Raw genomic sequence first — 17,314 nt, forward strand, 5'->3', positions numbered from 1 at the left:
CTCCTATGAATGAAGACCCTCAAAGAAACTCAGCAAAGAGAAGACACCTGCCTTCAGGGGATGTGGAGGAAAACAGTAGCATGCGATGGACTTTGGACAGGCTCCTTGTCAATCAGCTGCCCACCCCCATTTGAGTCGGTAGCATGGCCACTTGTGGCTGCTCATGAGACCCACCACCCCCTTCTGCACAGCCTCCAAACACAGCTGAGAAGTTGGACTTGGGGTGGAAAGTGGGGCTCAGAGCCACCTGCTGGGCAGGCACCCTCCTCCTATGCCTATTAGGTGGGTGAGATTGCAGGTCCTTACCCTCTTCACACCTCTCATGCTTCTCCTATAGAAATGAGGTAATGACATTGCATATCTAAGGTTTGTACAGGCATAAACCAGTCCGTCATGCTAATATACCAAAACGTTATCTACTCGTATCCTTTATCGCTATCATAAAACCATGAAGGGCAGAAGTCACAGATATTCCATTTTTGTATACCCCTTTATAACTTTATCAGCATTACCCTGGACAAAAGTCAATGTCAGCAAATATGTGTGTAAAAAAAAATACATTTGAGAACAGAAAGGAACTTAGATAATAGTGTCAGAGTACTTAAGTCAAAGTCTCCACCTAATGAAACCCCCTTTAACTGTAGAAGGTCCCTCTGTCTTTGATTACCTCCTGTGTAAGGGAGTCTACAGAAGAGTTTCCAGAAGACATCAAGCAGGGACCCACTGTGAAGCCACATATCCCACTGCACCCCTACAGCATTCCAGATGCTCCCCTAGGCAATGGGAAACCCATTGTCTACTGAGGAAGTCCTAGGGCCCACGAAGCTGTCAATCAAATGTGCATAGAGAGGTACATAGAAATGCTAACTTTGTTATAGTAAAATAGTGAGAAAAAGACAAAACCACTCTATATTGGCTTGATATCTCTTTCAAACTAGACTCTGACCTATAAAGACCCAGAGAATTTAGCAAGGACCAAATTCCAGGAGGAAAAAAAAAAACTAATTAATTGTTGAATTTTGAGATTAAGAACTCACATTCTTACAATTTAAGATTAAGTGAAAGAATTTCAAAGGGTCCTTTTTATCATTGACAATTTTTGCCTTAGACTCTCTGATTTAGACATAGCCTTTGCATAAGGTAAATCTCCCAGAGTCTTACCATCTCCATATTCCACATTAGAGAAACAGGGAAAAGAAGGTGACTCAGTCATCTTTTCAGTCCCTGTGACCAAAGGACCTGACAAGAGAAACCTAGAAGAGGAGACGTGTGTCTTGACTCATGGTTTCAGAGGTTCAGTCGGCCGACTTCATTGCTCTGGGCCCAAGTTGAGGCAGGACATCCTGCTGCAAGAGTATTGCTGAGGAAAGCAGCTCAGGACATTGCAACCAGGAAAGAAAGAGCGCTCTGCTCGCCAGGGACAGAATATAAACATCAGAGGCAAGTCCCCAGTGACCCACCTCCTCCAGCCACTCCCTACCTGCCCACAGTAACCACCCACTGAATCCACACCTCTGGGTGAATCTGCCGATTAGGTTGAGGCTCTTGTAACCTAATCATGTCACTTCTGAGCATTTTTGCATCATCTCATACATGAGCTTTTGGGATACACCTCGTATCTAAATTATAACAACAGGTTGCCATAACTCACCCAAGTTCAAAGAGCTAAAAATGGATGCAGCCACATTTGCATTAAAATCTGAAGAACTTGGCACTGACTCTGAAATCTTGCTCTCTTAATGTGAGCTGCAGTTTCCACTTTAGAGTTTGAGATATAAGAAACAAATCCATTCATGGATCCTCGCAGTGACCCTTTTGGTACTTTAAGAAAAGCCGCCATCCCTGCCCCCAGCCCTCACATCAAGCCCAGGCGCTCTTTTTGTCTCATCCTGCGGCTGAGCCCTCACATTTTCTTCAATTGTTCCTTCTGTAATGTGATTTCAAGGGCCCCCCACACCCTGAACACTTTCTCTGGCAGAACATGTGCCTGTTCCCAGTGTTACCCCTTGGCCTTGAGTGCAACAGAATTTGGGGACACGGTGACAGGGTCAGGTCTATCATTTATTGCCTGATATTCATGGAGACCAGCAGACACTAATCTTCTACTTCTTAAGTGAACGCTAGTAGAAAGCAGTGACATAATGGGGTGAGAACCAGCCCATGCCCCACACTCAGGAGAGGAGGGGACCCAGGCTGATTGGAGATCCCAGATGCATCCAGGTTTACGAAAATCAGTAGCTTCTCGGGCCCAGGTGATATTCTCAGGCAGGAGCCTGGCTCTCTCTTCAGGAGAAAGAGAAACCCAATTTCCTACTTGAAATGATGCATTTAAAAATACTTTATGCCAGCCTCTCATTTAATTTTGATATTCAGTTCCCAACATCAAATTAAATCAAAGTATCGGCCAACATTACCATCAATCAAACTGCCTGCTGTATTTTGACATCTTTCTGGAAAACACGCCCCACTGGATGCAGATGAGTGTTGTATAAGCCCCATGGAGGCCCCCTTGAACAGTGGACATAGGCTGTTATGGGTTAGATATGGAACGTATCCTGAAGACCTGGTGCTGAAGGCTTGATTCATGAAGCATCTGTGTCCAGAGGTTGGAGAAGTGAGTGGATCATGAGGGCTCTTACCTCATCGGTGCATTGGAGATTTGATGGCAGTATTTGGAGGTGGGATCTCCTTGAAGGAGTAGGTCCTTAGGGTGTGCTGGGGGACTCTATCCTGTCCCTGGCCAGCTCCTCCCTCTGTGCTTCCTGACTCCTATGAAGTCAGAAGCTTCCCTCTCCACACACTTCCACTTGGAGTCAGCTGACCCTGGACTGAAACTTCTAGAAGCATAAGCCAAAATTAATCTTTCTTCCTAAGTCTTTTTTTCTCAGATATTTTGTCCCAGGGACTAAAAAATGACTAAGGCACAGGTGGAGTGGCTCTTGGTGAAGATGGCCAGGGCCCTTCACCTAGACACACCGTCCACTTGTGTGGTGAGCCGCCTCTGCCGCTTATGCAGACTATGGTCACCATTACAAGATGGTGCTTGCTCCGTTGTGGTTTGTGACAAACAACTCCTTATTTGGGAGAGTTGGCGCATGGCTTTTCAGCACCCTATGAGAAAGTTCCATGTGGCAGCTTCGCATTGGGCCTTGAGATGCTATATTAAGGCTGGGAGGGGCATCCGAGGGATTAGTAGAAGAAATATCAAGGGCCTGAATAAACCGCTGAAAGAAGATTCCCGAGTTGCATCTTCCTTGTGGGCAAGGGGTCGTGCCAAGTGGTGCGGAGACCCGGGAACCAGAACTTTCAGCAGTCAGGGGTGGTGCACCGGTTAGTCCCAGGTAAGTGGAATTCGCGATCAAAGCGGGGCAGCTCCTCTGTAGATAAAGAGAGAGCGGGGAAAAAATAATAAAATAAGATGCTCCTCTGTAGATAAAGAGAGAGCGGGGGAAAAATAATAAATAAGACACTCCTCTGTAGATAAAGAGAGAGCGGGGGAAAAATAATAAAATAAGACGCTCCTCTGTAAATAAGGAGAGAGCGGGGTTTTGTACTTTCACTTTATTTACACTGCTTGGAACAGTATGGGTGCTACTTCCTCAAGCCCAATTTTGCTGGCCTTGGATGGGTTACTGCGTTCTAAGGGACTTAAAGTGAAATGGAGTACATTACAGAGGTTTTTGGAAGAGACTGACTCTGTAGCTCCTTGGTTTGCTTTTTCAGGGAGTCTCACGATTCCCAGTTGGGACAAATTAGGGAAAGATCTGGATTTAGCTTACAAACAAGGAACTTTAAAGGGTGGTACCATTCCGCTTTCGAAATTAGTGAGGGGGTGTATAATAGATGGTATATGCCAGAAAGCTGTGAGCGAGGGTCAGGCTGTTCTTGAGCAATTGCATGAAGAAAAATCGGAGGGGTCACATAGCGAGGTAGCAGAAAGTATTAGGAGTAAGAGTGGTGAAAAGACAAGGGAGTCTGAAGTTAAACAGAGGAGAAGGCTCTATCCGGACTTGACTGAGTTAAAAACTCCCAAGGACACAAGTAGCTCGGACAGTTCTGAAGAATTGGACAAGTTATTACAACAATTACGTAAGACTAAGATAAAAAAGAAAAAACGGGAAACAACAGATGTAAAAGCCTGCTGTGAGAAGGGTTATAAATCCAGTTCTGGGGAGGAAGTTGAGAATCTAGAGGAGGAGCCAGTACTTGATGCTGCTCCACCCTCCCCCCCCCTTTCAGTAGTTCCGCCTTCGTATGTGGGTGGAGTCCAAGGCTCCGGGAGGACTTTTCATTCTTTCATTCTCAAGTTTGGAGAACAGTTAATACAGACATGGGACTAGCATACCCAGTTTTTCAGGACAATAATAGGGGAAGGTACCATGAGCCTTTATATTTTAAAATAATTAAAACCTTGGCAGAATCCGTCCGTTCTCAGGTGAAAGGACTGACTAGATTCTGCATGACCCCCTTAGATTGGGCTGGCTTATTCCGAGCCTGTGTCTCCCTGGGAAAATATCTAGATTGGAGAGCACTCATGTTAGAGGGTGCAGTAGAACAGGCTGCTCAAAATCACAGCAGCTATAGTGACAGCCATAGCAGTGTCTGCTGCTGCAGCAGTTACAGCTGGAGTAGCCATGGCCAGTCATGTACAAACTGCTGCCACTATTAATAATGTTATTCAACAAACTTCCACCATACTCGAATCTCAAAATAAAATTAATCAACATATTTTGTCAGGGATTTTGGATGCTAACCAAAGAATAGATATACTTCAAGCTCAGATAGAAGAATTGTCTGACCTGGTACTTTTGGGTTGCGTTGACCAACGTGCGCATTTGTGTATAACCTCTGTCAGATTTAATGATTCCAGGAATGCTTCCCGCATCATCGGCGAATATTTGGCCAGGAATTGGTCCATGGCGGCGGAAGACATGATCCAGTCTCAACCGACTCAGATAGCTGTCTTGAATAGTACCCGTGTTGATCCCGTGACTTTGGGTCAATTCACCGATTGTATATCTTCTGCTTTTTCCTTTTTTAAAGAGTGGGTGGGAGTAGGCATTTTTGGTACTATGTGTTGCTTTGGTATGTTCCTCTGTTTGTGGCTTCTCTGTCATCTCAAGGCCCACAATGCTCAGGACAAGGCAATGCTCATCCAAGCTCTTGCTGCTTTAGAAAATGGCAACTCGCCTCAAGTCTGGCTTGCGCATCTTAAACAGTAAATCTTTGACATGGTCATTGCACCCCAAGTTATTATAACATTGCACTGGGATTGACATGTCTTTCCTCGTTATTCTCTTAGTGTTGGAAAGCCCTTGCACTCTGCAGGCCTTGCTGCCATTGCACGCAGATGGGTTTCCACACTAGTGCCTTTGACATGGTCATTGCACCCCAAGTTATTCTAACATTGCACTGGGTTCGACATGTCCTTCTTTTGTCTTTCTTCTAGTGCTGGAAAGCCCTTGCACTCTGCAGGTCTTATTGCCATTGCACGCAGAAGGGTTTCCACACTGGTCTTTAGCTATGGCTTTAAATCCCGTGCCTTTCTCTCAGGGTGTCGCCAACTTAATTGTGGTTGTCCTACAGAGGTAGTCCCAGCTACCCCCTTATGTTCACCATCGTCACTATACAGGATGCGAGGCAAGGCACTGCACTTGAGTGATCCTGCAGTGGACACGGACCTCAAGGAGAACATGTCCTATTGCATGCGGGTTTGACGTGTCCACACCCCGCCCCACGAAAAAAGGTGTCGGCTGATATGGAGTCAGGTCTAGGGAAGGGCCCTCCTTAGGACTGAGCCATACTACGCAGCCACTTCTGCACAGTGGGATAAGACCTCTATTCTCGCCTGTATTGTTTTAAGAAAACAGAAAGGGGGAACTATGGTGAGCCGCATCTGCCGCTTATGCAGACTATGGTCGCCATTACAAGATGGCGCTGGCTCCGCTGTGGTTTGTGACAAACAACTCCTTATTTGCGAGAGTTGGCGCATGGTTTTTCAGCACCCTATGAGAAAGTTCCAAGTGGCAGCTTCGCATTGGGGCTTGAGATGCTTTATTAAGGCTGGGAGGGGCATCCGAGAGAGTGGTAGAAGAAATATCAAGGGCCTGAATAAACCGCTGAAAGAAGATTCCCGAGTTGCGTCTTCCTTGCGGGCAAGGGGTAGCGACACACTTGTGTTTACCAGGCCTTGCCTTTGTAAAGGGGATTTGTCTGTTTACTTGTTTATTCCTGTGACTGCATTTTTTATTCGTTGAGAACGAAATATAGAATTTTGCACTTATTTCTTCTACTTTTGTTGGATGAGCTCCAAAGTTCCAGCCCACTAACTCACTTTCCCCCTCCAGATGCCATGGTCATCCCCCACAGTGCGCGCAAACCCAGGACACAAAGAAGGGAGCCCGTGTTATGGTGGGATGATCATAGTTCACAGTTTCCTCCAGTTCACACCTTCCCAGGTAAGTGAGGGTCCCTGACACACAAGTATCCTCATGGGATACCCACTTCGCAGAGGCCCTGTGAGAGTCTTGACTGCCCCCATGCACATCCCTCTCTATGGATCACATGGCTTTCCGTGTCCCTGTGGGAGCAGGGTCTTCACAGGCTGTGGTCTGTCTGCTGGGCACTCATGAGACTTTTGCACCTTTGGAGATCCAAGGTGACACTCCTTGTGGTAAGGGGTGAGAACAGTCATGCAGAGAACCACTCATCTCAGGCTGTCAGGATGTGGGACACTAATGTGGAAACTGAACTGTGACCTTGGTGATGGCTCTCACTTGACACAGGTCCCTGGGCTGGCTGCGCAGTCCGGCTCTCCCTAGAAAAGGGTTATAACTGCTGTAAGCTTGGTGAGCTGGGTTTGCCTGCACCTGACCTTGGCTTTCCTAGAGAAAATGCTCTACCTTCACTCACAAGAGTAACCAGGGCACATCTAAGTGTCACCTCGTAGAGTGATCTAGCTCTGGAGATGGGCCCAGGAGAGCTTCAGCACATTTCTGTCATGGATTGCGTCCCTCTGTGGGTATGCACCTGCTTGTACCGGTGGCTTCTCCAGGGCACATGGTGGGCGGTTCCGGTCAGTTGGGCTCCACTCCAGTTGCGGGGAAGGGAAACAAAGGGCACAGGGCACCGCAGAGGTGAGTGGTTCCTTGGGGCACTGCGGCTCCAGCAGTAGAAACCATGGGTACCCATCCATACCCATGACATGGGAGTGACAAGTTACATCAATTGCCAGACAGCCAGGCCCTACAAGATATTGTCACAGGTTCTGGTTTCTTTGCAAATGAGCTTCCACATTTGGGTTCACATCTTTCTGAAGAGTGAATACTTAAGAAATTTTGATTTATTTAAAGAACTTGATTTATTTAAATTTTGATTTATTTAAAATTTGATTGATTTATTTAAAGAATATATGAATTTCAAGTAGGTTGGCCTGAGATAGGAAAGAAAACACAGAAGGTCCCGGTTAAATGTGACTTGCAAAAAAAAACAACAAATGGTATTTTAGTGTAAGTATATCTCATGCAGTATTGGTAATGAAAAGGAAAAAAATGAATAAAACAAGAAATAAACACCACCACCGACAACAACATTGTTTCTTGAAATTCAAACTTAACCTGGCCCCCGGTGCCCTGTGCTTTTCCTGGAGATCTTAGTTGGTAGGAAGCTGCCTCCACACCTTGATGCTATGCAGGTTACATGCTAACTATCCTTTGGTCTTTAGCAAAATTTAATTTCCAAAGCCTAGACAATAAACCCTCATCAATTTGGGTTTTCTCAAAAACTTTTCTATTTTAAAGTGAGGCTTCACAAAACTGTAATTTCCTTTATATCAAAGCCATCTTGGGATTATGACTATAGTCAAAAATCTCCACCTTGAACAGTAGGCTGAAACAAGAAGGGAGTACTCTGCCTAGCTTCATCTGCCACCGGAGAAACAGGGACTTTGGCTTCCACCTTAAAGACCCTGTGACTGACACAGACCTCAGCTTGGCCTTGTTGCTGGGGAAACAGCTGTGGTGACTGAACGAGCCCCATCACTCCTTTCCCTAAAATGAATTGATAATTGCACTTTTGAGATTCTCTGAGTGACTCAGAGGAGGACAGAGGATGTTCGAGATTGAGCTCTGTCTCCCACGTCGCTCAAGAGTTCTGCAACAAAACACAGCTCAAATTATTAGTTAAACATGCAGAACTAGAGGAATTGGAGCCCCACAGAGAGGGTGACAATCATGCAGAACTAGAGGACTTGGAGCCCCACAGAGAAGGCGACAGAGGGGGACAGGTTCTGCTGAGCTTATAGACTCAAATAGAATTAGAGGAAATAAACAAAAATCAAAAAAAAAAACAAGAAAAATAACCAAAAAACGCTTTAAAAGGTTTTTCCAAATGTGCAATATGTAGCACCAGCAATAGGTGATTGCTGTTGGTATACAGATGGGTTTTATTTTTATAAACGAAAATGTTTTGATGCATATTAAGAAATGTAATACACATGAAACTCTAAATTTCCTGGATTATAGACTTTGAGTGTAAAGACTATAACCAAACAGAGTGAAATTTTATTTTTTTAAGTCTGAGAGATGAATTAATTAAAAGAAAAATAAAAAAATTTATAAAGGCACAATTTTTATGTTCCTTTTGCTAAAAAATGCCAAAGGGGTGTGAGTGTGTAAATGTTAGAAAATGCCCCATGAACAGGTTATTTTTGCTGAAGATTAGCAGCAAGATGCCTCCTCTAAGGAGAGGGAATTGGCATCACCTGCTCAGACCCTGGCTGCTCCAGGTGACCCTGCTCTGTCATGGCCTCCCTAGTGCAGTGCCACCCCTTTGCAGTGTTAGATGCTCAGACAGGACATGGCCTGCTCTAACTGTAAAAGCAACAATTACAAAGTCTCTTAATGATCAGACCACTGGTTCCAGACAGCTTTCAGACTAAAATTCTGTATATCTAAGTGGGCACTATGCCTACTCCGTCCTGTGTTGTACAATTTTAAGGTTTTACACACAACCAAAAGAATTCCAGAGTAATCTTATGAAAGTTTAAACATGATGGCTCTCATTTGCCTAGGATAGACTAACATCAAAATGTTAACTGATGCCAGAATTTGTCACCAAACAATGCCAGGCCTCTCTAGCACCCAGTTTCCCACCAGCTTGCCCCTCTGTAAGGTATGTAGCACTGTTCTTGATGTCATCGGTGGGTGAGCTGTTCTGCTCAGGTGTGACTCACCTCTGCAACAGTGGTCCTTGGACCTCACTCATCCCAGTAACACCCAGGCTCCTTGCTTTGTATTTCAGCAGAAAGTTATTGACCTAGGAAATGTTCTTTTTAACATTTTGCCTTCCAGCTAAATATCCCTAACTATCTCTCCCTATCCATCTATATTTCAAGCACAATTCACTGGGTTTTAATTAACTTTGGGAGTTCTTTTTTTTCTGGTTAAAAATATTTCTAAATTTAATCTCCTTGATTAAATTGGAAAAAGCAAGATTGAATAGAAAATGCAAGAGTCAATTTACCAAAGTTTTAGCTCTGGCAACTCCCAGCAATAGACTTAAAATATCACTGAGGATACCTTATTACTGCTGGTGCTGGGCTCATTAGTATTTGCTGGGGAAAAGAACACTTTGACATCATTATTTAAGTAAGAATGAGACCATGTCCACATGGCAAACCTCATTAAAATCGGTCAATTTAAAAATGTTGAATAGACTCCTATTTTATGGGGATAGGCCCTGGGAAATAACGAAGGTGTGGAAAAGTCCCAAATAAGATTTCTAGACCCTGCACCAGCATAGTCCAGGGATGAGGTCACCCAGAGAACAGGCCACAGACAGCAATACACTGAAGACCCTCAAGTGCTGTGATGGAAACCCTGGGTTGATTTCCCCAAAGGATTCGTTTTCCTCCTGTGCTGGTGTTGAACCCAGGGCCTCTGGCATGCAGGCAATCACCCTGACACTAAGGTTCACCCCAGTATCAAATGTAGACTAGAAGGAGGGAGACTTTATGTTGTGAATATTAAAAAATCTGGTCCAAGTTGTTCTTTCCTGACGTTTTTCTTTCCCACCGAGACAGTGATCTTGATCTTCTGCACTCTATGTCCACCTGCCTTTTTGCATCTTCCACCCAAACCTCCCCCAGATCCCAAGGACAGTTCATGTGTACCTTGGGCACCAACAGAGTCATTTCTCCAAATTGGTTTCCATCTACATCAGCTGTTGTGCCTGAGACCTGTCCTGCATCCACGGATGTTGTTCATGCAAGACTTTATTTGCACCAGTCTGAGTTTGATGCTCTCAAACATGTTTATGTTTATTTATGGAGACCAGTTGCCACCAAGCTTTCTTTTCAAAGTGGCACCAGATGCACCTTTGGTTCTCCACGGCCTGTGCAGCCCCAGGCAGAGGGTAGCAGGAAAGCGACTCCTTGGTTTAAACCATGAGTTCAGGTCTGTACAGAGCAGACAGGGAGCAAACAACATGGCAATGGGATAAAATGAAGGGATTTTTCAGAATTAAAATGATCAGAGCTATTTGGCAGAATGACTTGAGCGACATCTATGACCCACTCAAATTTTACCAAGGAAGCAATCGATATCCTCCTTTATGAACACCAGGGTCCTGAGATGTGACCTCCAGCAACACTGAGGGTGAAGGTAATGAAGTGGCTGTAGTGAAGAATTCAGTGTTGCCCTGTGAGGTAATCCACTTGCTCTCATGGAAATGCCCAATGGTTGCCTGGCAGCCATAGTGAGCTAAGGGCCCTGCTCACCTTGATGCTAGTGACCTGCTCATAGCTGAGCCCTTACAGGAGGCAGGCCTATGAGCCCTTTTCTTGGAGAGTTTGGAAGGAAAGCAATGGATTCCAGCCATGGCTCTGCTATTGACAGAAAGAGAAGTCACTCAGGAATGGTGGATGGCCTTTGTCTCCCACATGGGCAGGGAAGTCTGGACGGCAGGGAAAGAGATGCAGTTGGGCATGCAGAAACAGCATGAGAGGTGGACACAACACCTGAGGACCTGCAGCAGCTGCTTCTCTGTCCTCAGTTCCATGAGGCCTTGGGTTTATCATACCAACTCCCTGTGCTCCAGCTGGCCAGTCAGTTCCACTTATTTGTAGCCAGTAAAAGTACTAACCAAAGGACTAAAAAAAAAAAAAAAAGTCTTTTGCAATCTGAGCTGAGAGATTTACTGGCCCAAAGGTAGTATGTTCTTCACAGTCACCCCAAATGCCAGCGGGTCCTAACCTACACACAGCCTTCACTCTTTTGGTGACAGACAGCTTTTGGCCCTTACCCCACCACCTGCAGGATACAAGGACTGGCTGTGAAGGCAGTCGGGAGGCTCGAGTCCTAGTTATGCCATCAACTTTCTGGTGACAAGGGACCAACAAACCATTAGTTCTATTTCTCATCCATTAAAGTAGAAACAGTAACACGAAGTCCACCAGCTCCTCAAAATGATATCGTGGAAATACCGTGATTAATAGAAAAAACACGGCGTCCATTCTGTGCTCAAGGGAGGGGAAGGCCAGTTTGAAGGTTCGAGGAAGAACGGCCACTAATATAGTTTTCACATGAGCCAAGCAGGTGGAGAAAAGGATGAGACAGGTGGAAGAAGCCAGAGTGGAGACCTTGAGGTAGAACTGACATTGGGGAAGCCATATTTTAAGAGGAGGGCACCAAGGAACAGTCATATGCCCAAGATCACTCCCTGAGCAAGACACCCGCACAGTCACAGATGCCAGATCTGAAGAAAACTTTCCCAGGGGATGACCATAAAACCTGGGTTGGGGGGGGATGTTTTCAGAGGGGACGTGAGCTACAGCCATGAGCTCAGGTGTGAACTGAGATCTCTTGATGTGTGGCCTCTGAACAGAACCTTCTTGTTTGCAGGTGGAGAGAGAAGACAAGGAAACACACAAACCACATTCATGGCCCCATCTCAGTCTTTGATAAAGTCGAGGACCAGGGGAAGGACCAGCAATGGTCTCAGCACTCTGGTCTCCATCTTTTGAGACCGAGTCGAGGATCTTGAGTAGAAGCTGTTTAGGTGTGGGGTGTCTCCCAAAGCTCATGTGTGCAAAGGTGCAAGAAATTTCAGAGGTGAAAGGATTAGATGATGAGAGCTGCAGTCTGGTGCTGCTGTAAACATTGATGTGATTATGTCATTGTAGCATGCTGTTTTAAATCCTTTGAATATATGCTGAGGAGCAGGATAACCAGGTCTAATGGTGGTTCCATTCCTAGTGTGTTGAGGAATTTTCCTTAGTGAGCAGAGCTCTCTCTCTCTCTCTCTCTCTCTCTCTCTCTCTCTCTCTCTCTCTCTCTCTCTCTCTTTCTCTCTCTCCTCTCTGATAATTGTATTTTGAGCTACTTTTCTCTGCCACAACTTTCCACCATGATGTTCTGCCTCGTGTTGGGCCCTCGAAATGAATTTTTCCATCTATTAAACCATGAGTTGAAATAAACTTTTCCTTCTCTAAGTTGTTCTTGTCAGCTATTTTGGTCATGGTGATAAAAAAAAAAATCTGATTGAAACACACTATCTGAAGTTCCTGTCCACCCATTAGAGATAGAAATGGCAGCTTTGTTCAAGATTAAGAGGGATAGATAAGGGTCCCTTGGCTGAGTTAGAAAGGGAGATAAAAAGGAGAGGGAGAGACTGAGGTAAGTCAGAAAGACCCATGAGCACAGGAGAGGACACACAGACCTCATGACACAGAGCCAGTGGGCAGAGTTAGGCAGCAGAGTGGGAAAGAGAGGAAAGAAGATCATCTTCCCCAGAGACGTTCAGGGAGCTGGAGGTCAAGGAAGCACAGCTCAGGACAGGGATGGGAGCAGAGACAGGAATGGGAAGGAGAGACAGAGGCACTGAGCAAGCCAAGGAACATGCAGGATTTGATAAAAACAGGCAGAAAGAGAGAAAGACAAGATCCTCATAAACAGGCAGACAGCTCCCGGGGAGCAGGAGGGAGGAGACGAAGGGATGGAGAGAAGGAAACAGGAGTGAGGGGCCAGAAGGCTCAAGGCGGAGGCCCAGTGTGGGGCTGCGGCAGAGGTGGGTGCTGCAGGCTCAGACCTGGCTGGGACCCTGTGATGGCCTGTCTGTGCTCCTCGCAGCTCCTTGCTTGATGACCATGACGGGGTGCTCTCAGCTCCCACTCAGCACTGTACCTGTCTTCCTGGAACCTCATCAACAGCTCCCCTTTATTTTCTGGAGAAATCTCCTGCAATTTGGACTAGATGAAGGTCTAATGAAACCTCGGGTTTCCACTAGATCAACAAGCAAGTGGCAGCTGTTCCACTAAGACTCAGACTTGGCCCGATGGCACTCCTGAGAGACTTCAGAGGAAGTCGTGGAGCTGTTAACCATCCAGCCTGCTGGAAAGGCTTCTCGTGAAGAGTAGCAAACCCTCCTGCACAATGGAAATGCTGCCCAAAGCTCAGTCCTTGTTCCTGATGCCAGTCCAATAACGAGGACAGGGTTTTGAGAGGAAGGAAAAAGACGGTCTATTGCTTTGCTAGCAAAGGAGAGACATTGAGACTCCTGTCCCAGAAGCTGGGATTCTGCCCACCAGCAGGAACAGGGGGCTTTTATAGAGGTGATTCAGAGAAGATGAGATTGGGGAGAAGAGAGCTGGAAGGAGAGGATCAGGGAGGAGAAGAAGGTTGGGAAAAGGAAAAAAAGAAACATGCAAGTTTCAAAGCCACAAGGGACATAGTCAAAACATCAAGTGAACCTCAGTTACAGAAACTGCAGTCCCAGCCGTTCCAGCCACACAGGATCCAAGAGCTGCAGTCTTGGGTTGAATCTTCTGTCCCTCACACAGGTCCTGATTCTGCCTGCCTCTTGACTGGCCTGGGAGTTCCTTCAAGGCACTGAGCTGGTCTAGAATAATTCCCTAGATCCAAACTGCAACAGAGCCTGAAACAGAGTGTTTGTCAAAACAAAACCTGAAATAATACAGTGAGCTCTCCTCTCTCACAGAATCAGCCCATGTGGTGCGAGGAGAAGATGACATAGGGAAGGACAGTGCAGGCTGGAACCCCTTCTTTAACCCTGTGGTCTGAGATGCATCTTACGGAGCACATCTAGTTAAGACATATTGAAGAAATTTCCTACAGTTAAGAAAGGAAAAGAAAAAATGTCCAGGCAAAATTCCCAGAGACCTATGACCCCCGCCTCCAAACCTCCCAAATCAATTTTAATTTATTTTGGATGAGAAAATAATAAGCATCAGAATTTTTTAAAAGTGTATTTGCATATACAATTACATGTATTTCTATATTATAGATTTTATGTCTATTTATTCCACATTAGATTCATCAAAAAGAAGCATGATATCCAGAGAAATTTGGTAGAGTTTACATCAGAAGGAACTGAGTGAATTCTTCCAAGGTCTCACTTACAAAATAAAAATTATGAGGCCATTAGGACAAGATTACTTTTTCATTTGACAAATTATTCACCATTTTTATGTTCAGATAGAAAAAATTATAAAGCAATATTAATGTATTAGCCTAGTAAAATGTATAAATCTGATGCTTTGCTAAATTATTATAATCCAAAGCAGTCTTGATGGGCCTTTTTAGCATTTATGCATAATATTTCAGGCCATGAATATGTATTAATGGAACCACTTGCTGCAAAACTCTTCTTGTTTTCCTGCATTACATCAAGCCCAGCTCCGTAATTTATCCACCTGGGTGTTAGAGCAGCACTGTGCACTGGAACTTTCTGCAATGACGGGAACATTCTGGAATCTGTGCTGATCCACTCAGCCCACCTGGGCTGGTGAGGACTTGACACTTTGCCAGTATAAGTGAGGGGAAGAAATTTAAATTGTGAACATCTGAAGTCCCACTTGTGGCCAGCAATGATGTCCTTGCACAGTCCAGCTTCACGTGAGGAGTTCATCCCCTAGGCTATTCAGAACAACACTGGACTTGACTTCTTTAGGAAAGCACAAAAAGATGTCACATCACTATTATTGTTGAAAGGAAAACTCAGCTTGCAGCTGGCTGAGCTCTGGTTCCATTTGCAAAAGCAAAAGGAGTCACCCACATTGGATGACTCACTGACCTTTAGATTCCTTGAACAGGTTCTTTCTAAATACCGAGTCTCTGATTCAGACTTTTCTTGGCCTCTTTCTCTCTCTCATTTTTACCATTAAGGATGTAAATGTCAAGGAAGTAAAATGTCCTTTGCAAGGTCATAAATAAATAAATCATAATAGGATTGGAATTTATGCTGATATCTGAAGGCTAAAGTGAATCTCAAGGGCTCCTCCAGTCCATAACATAGGAGCATCTGACTGTCAGGACATCTCCTCACCAATGCAGTAATAAAGAACTTTGCATGTTGTTATTTTACAGATTGTGGTGATTACATCTCAGCACACCTTGTCACCTTTGTAATGCTATGAATCTAACTTTGCGCATTTTAAACTAATGAGGTGAGCCAGGTGTGGTGGTGCAGGCTTCTAATTCCAGCTTCTCAGGAGGTTGAGGCAGAAGGATCACAAGTTTGTGACCAGCCTCAGCAACTTAAAAGACCCTGTCTCAAAAAGAAAAAATACAAAGGGCTAGAAATGTGGCTCAGTAGCACAGTGGTTAAGCACCTCTGGGTTCAGTCTCTGGTTCCAAAAGAAAAACAAACAAAAAAAGAGTAACGAGGTGAGGTTAAATAACTTCCTAACAATCAGGCAGATGAATCTAAAGTGGAAGGCAAAGACATTGGTCAGAACTACAGGAGCCAGCTATGTTGGACAAACTAAAAAGGGCACAGAGATTGCCACCTACCAGGGTAATGGATGGGCTGCTGGTTCACATGAAGCAATATCAGGGGACCTTCAACATGTGCCATTATCACAGGCTGGAAAAAAGAAATGAGCAGCTGACCTTAAAAGGAATCACTGGGAAAAGTCCATAGGAGTCCCATCACCACCATCATCAGCACCAACCCCACCATCACCAACGCTATGGTCATCACAACCGAACCACCCTCACCATCATCACCTTGTGACCGTCATCACCATTGTCACATCACAACATTGTCTTTGTCAGAGTCCTTATCATCACTCCTTTCATCACATAAACCCAACCCCTGTCCATGGTTCTGTTTGAAAATCACCACGTCCATGATCCACCGAGTCCTCACCAACACCTTGCGTAGGACTGCAGTTTGCTGAAATTTTCAGAAGAGAAAACCAGTGCATATACAGTGAGCCTGTCCAGGTCACACAGCGGAGCCAGAATTTGAACCCAATTCTGTTCAGCTTAACCTTCTGTGATCTCTAATATTCTGCTTGAAGGACTCTTGGCACAGGGCTGATCTCCATTCCCTGTCCCTAAACCAGCAACCCCCAATGTGTGTGCCATAGTTAGAGGAAGAGGAGATGGGCAATTAAACAACCACAAAATTCAAAACACAGTGTGTGTGTGCGTGTGTGTGTGTGTGTGTGTGTGTGCATGTGTGTGTAGCAGGGAAGAAAAAATAAGGAAAGAAAGATCACCCTTATTTAGAAAGCTATGAATTGAAACTAAATCTGTAAGACAATCTGAGATACAATTTCTCCCCTTCTTCCTGATATATCATATCTCCAAATACTTGCCCACACCTGCACCTGAAAATTAAACAGTGGGTACAGCATCATTGCATGGGCATACACACCCACGCACGCACACACGCACACAGAAACGTGCATACATACAGACACACACACTTGTAAACAAACACATGTGCACACACACATACACGTGCACACACAAAGACACACACTTGTACACAAACACATGTGCATGCACACACACACACGTGCACACACACACAGATACACACACACACACTTGCACAAACTTCATTGCCTGGACGCTCAGGTGGGTCCTGAGCACCACACCTGACTTCTCTGTGTGCTCATCTCCTCCTTGTTCTTCCACTTGCCACCCCCCTGCTCCTCTCCTAAGACCCCATAAGGACTCCTCCTTGCACAGTCACCAAGACTTCTCTGTGTTCTTCCCACAGAGCTTGACTCCTCCTTCGTGCCAGCGTTTCTAATCCTGGATTGAAACCGTCACTTTTTAAGCTCCTGCCTGCAACTGCCCTGGAGACTCTAGCCAGGAACAACCTGTCCAGCTTGCTTTCCTGAATGGCCTCGCCTCAAGGGAGGCACCTGTACCTGGTCACCATGGCCACCTGCCCCCAGGGGATTACAGCCTTTTCCAGGAGACACAAGGACCTCCCCAGGGAGAGCACTGGTCCCCTCAGAGAAGCATGATGTCAGGACACCAAGGCCACCTCCCCTAGA

At 45.3% G+C, this 17,314-nt stretch overlaps 1 long non-coding RNA gene across 1 annotated transcript; it reads left to right on the forward strand.

Annotated features, from left to right (window-relative positions):
* The first annotated feature begins 3,155 nt into the window (after positions 1-3,155).
* Positions 3,156-6,130, forward strand: LOC144373134 (uncharacterized). Its single transcript, XR_013432894.1, has 2 exons — positions 3,156-3,341; positions 4,856-6,130. It is a non-coding gene; the product is annotated as an uncharacterized LOC144373134 (long non-coding RNA).
* Positions 6,131-17,314: the final 11,184 nt, after the last annotated feature.

This window comes from Ictidomys tridecemlineatus, unplaced genomic scaffold, assembly GCF_052094955.1.
Source record: "Ictidomys tridecemlineatus isolate mIctTri1 unplaced genomic scaffold, mIctTri1.hap1 Scaffold_254, whole genome shotgun sequence".
Taxonomy (NCBI): domain Eukaryota; kingdom Metazoa; phylum Chordata; class Mammalia; order Rodentia; family Sciuridae; genus Ictidomys; species Ictidomys tridecemlineatus.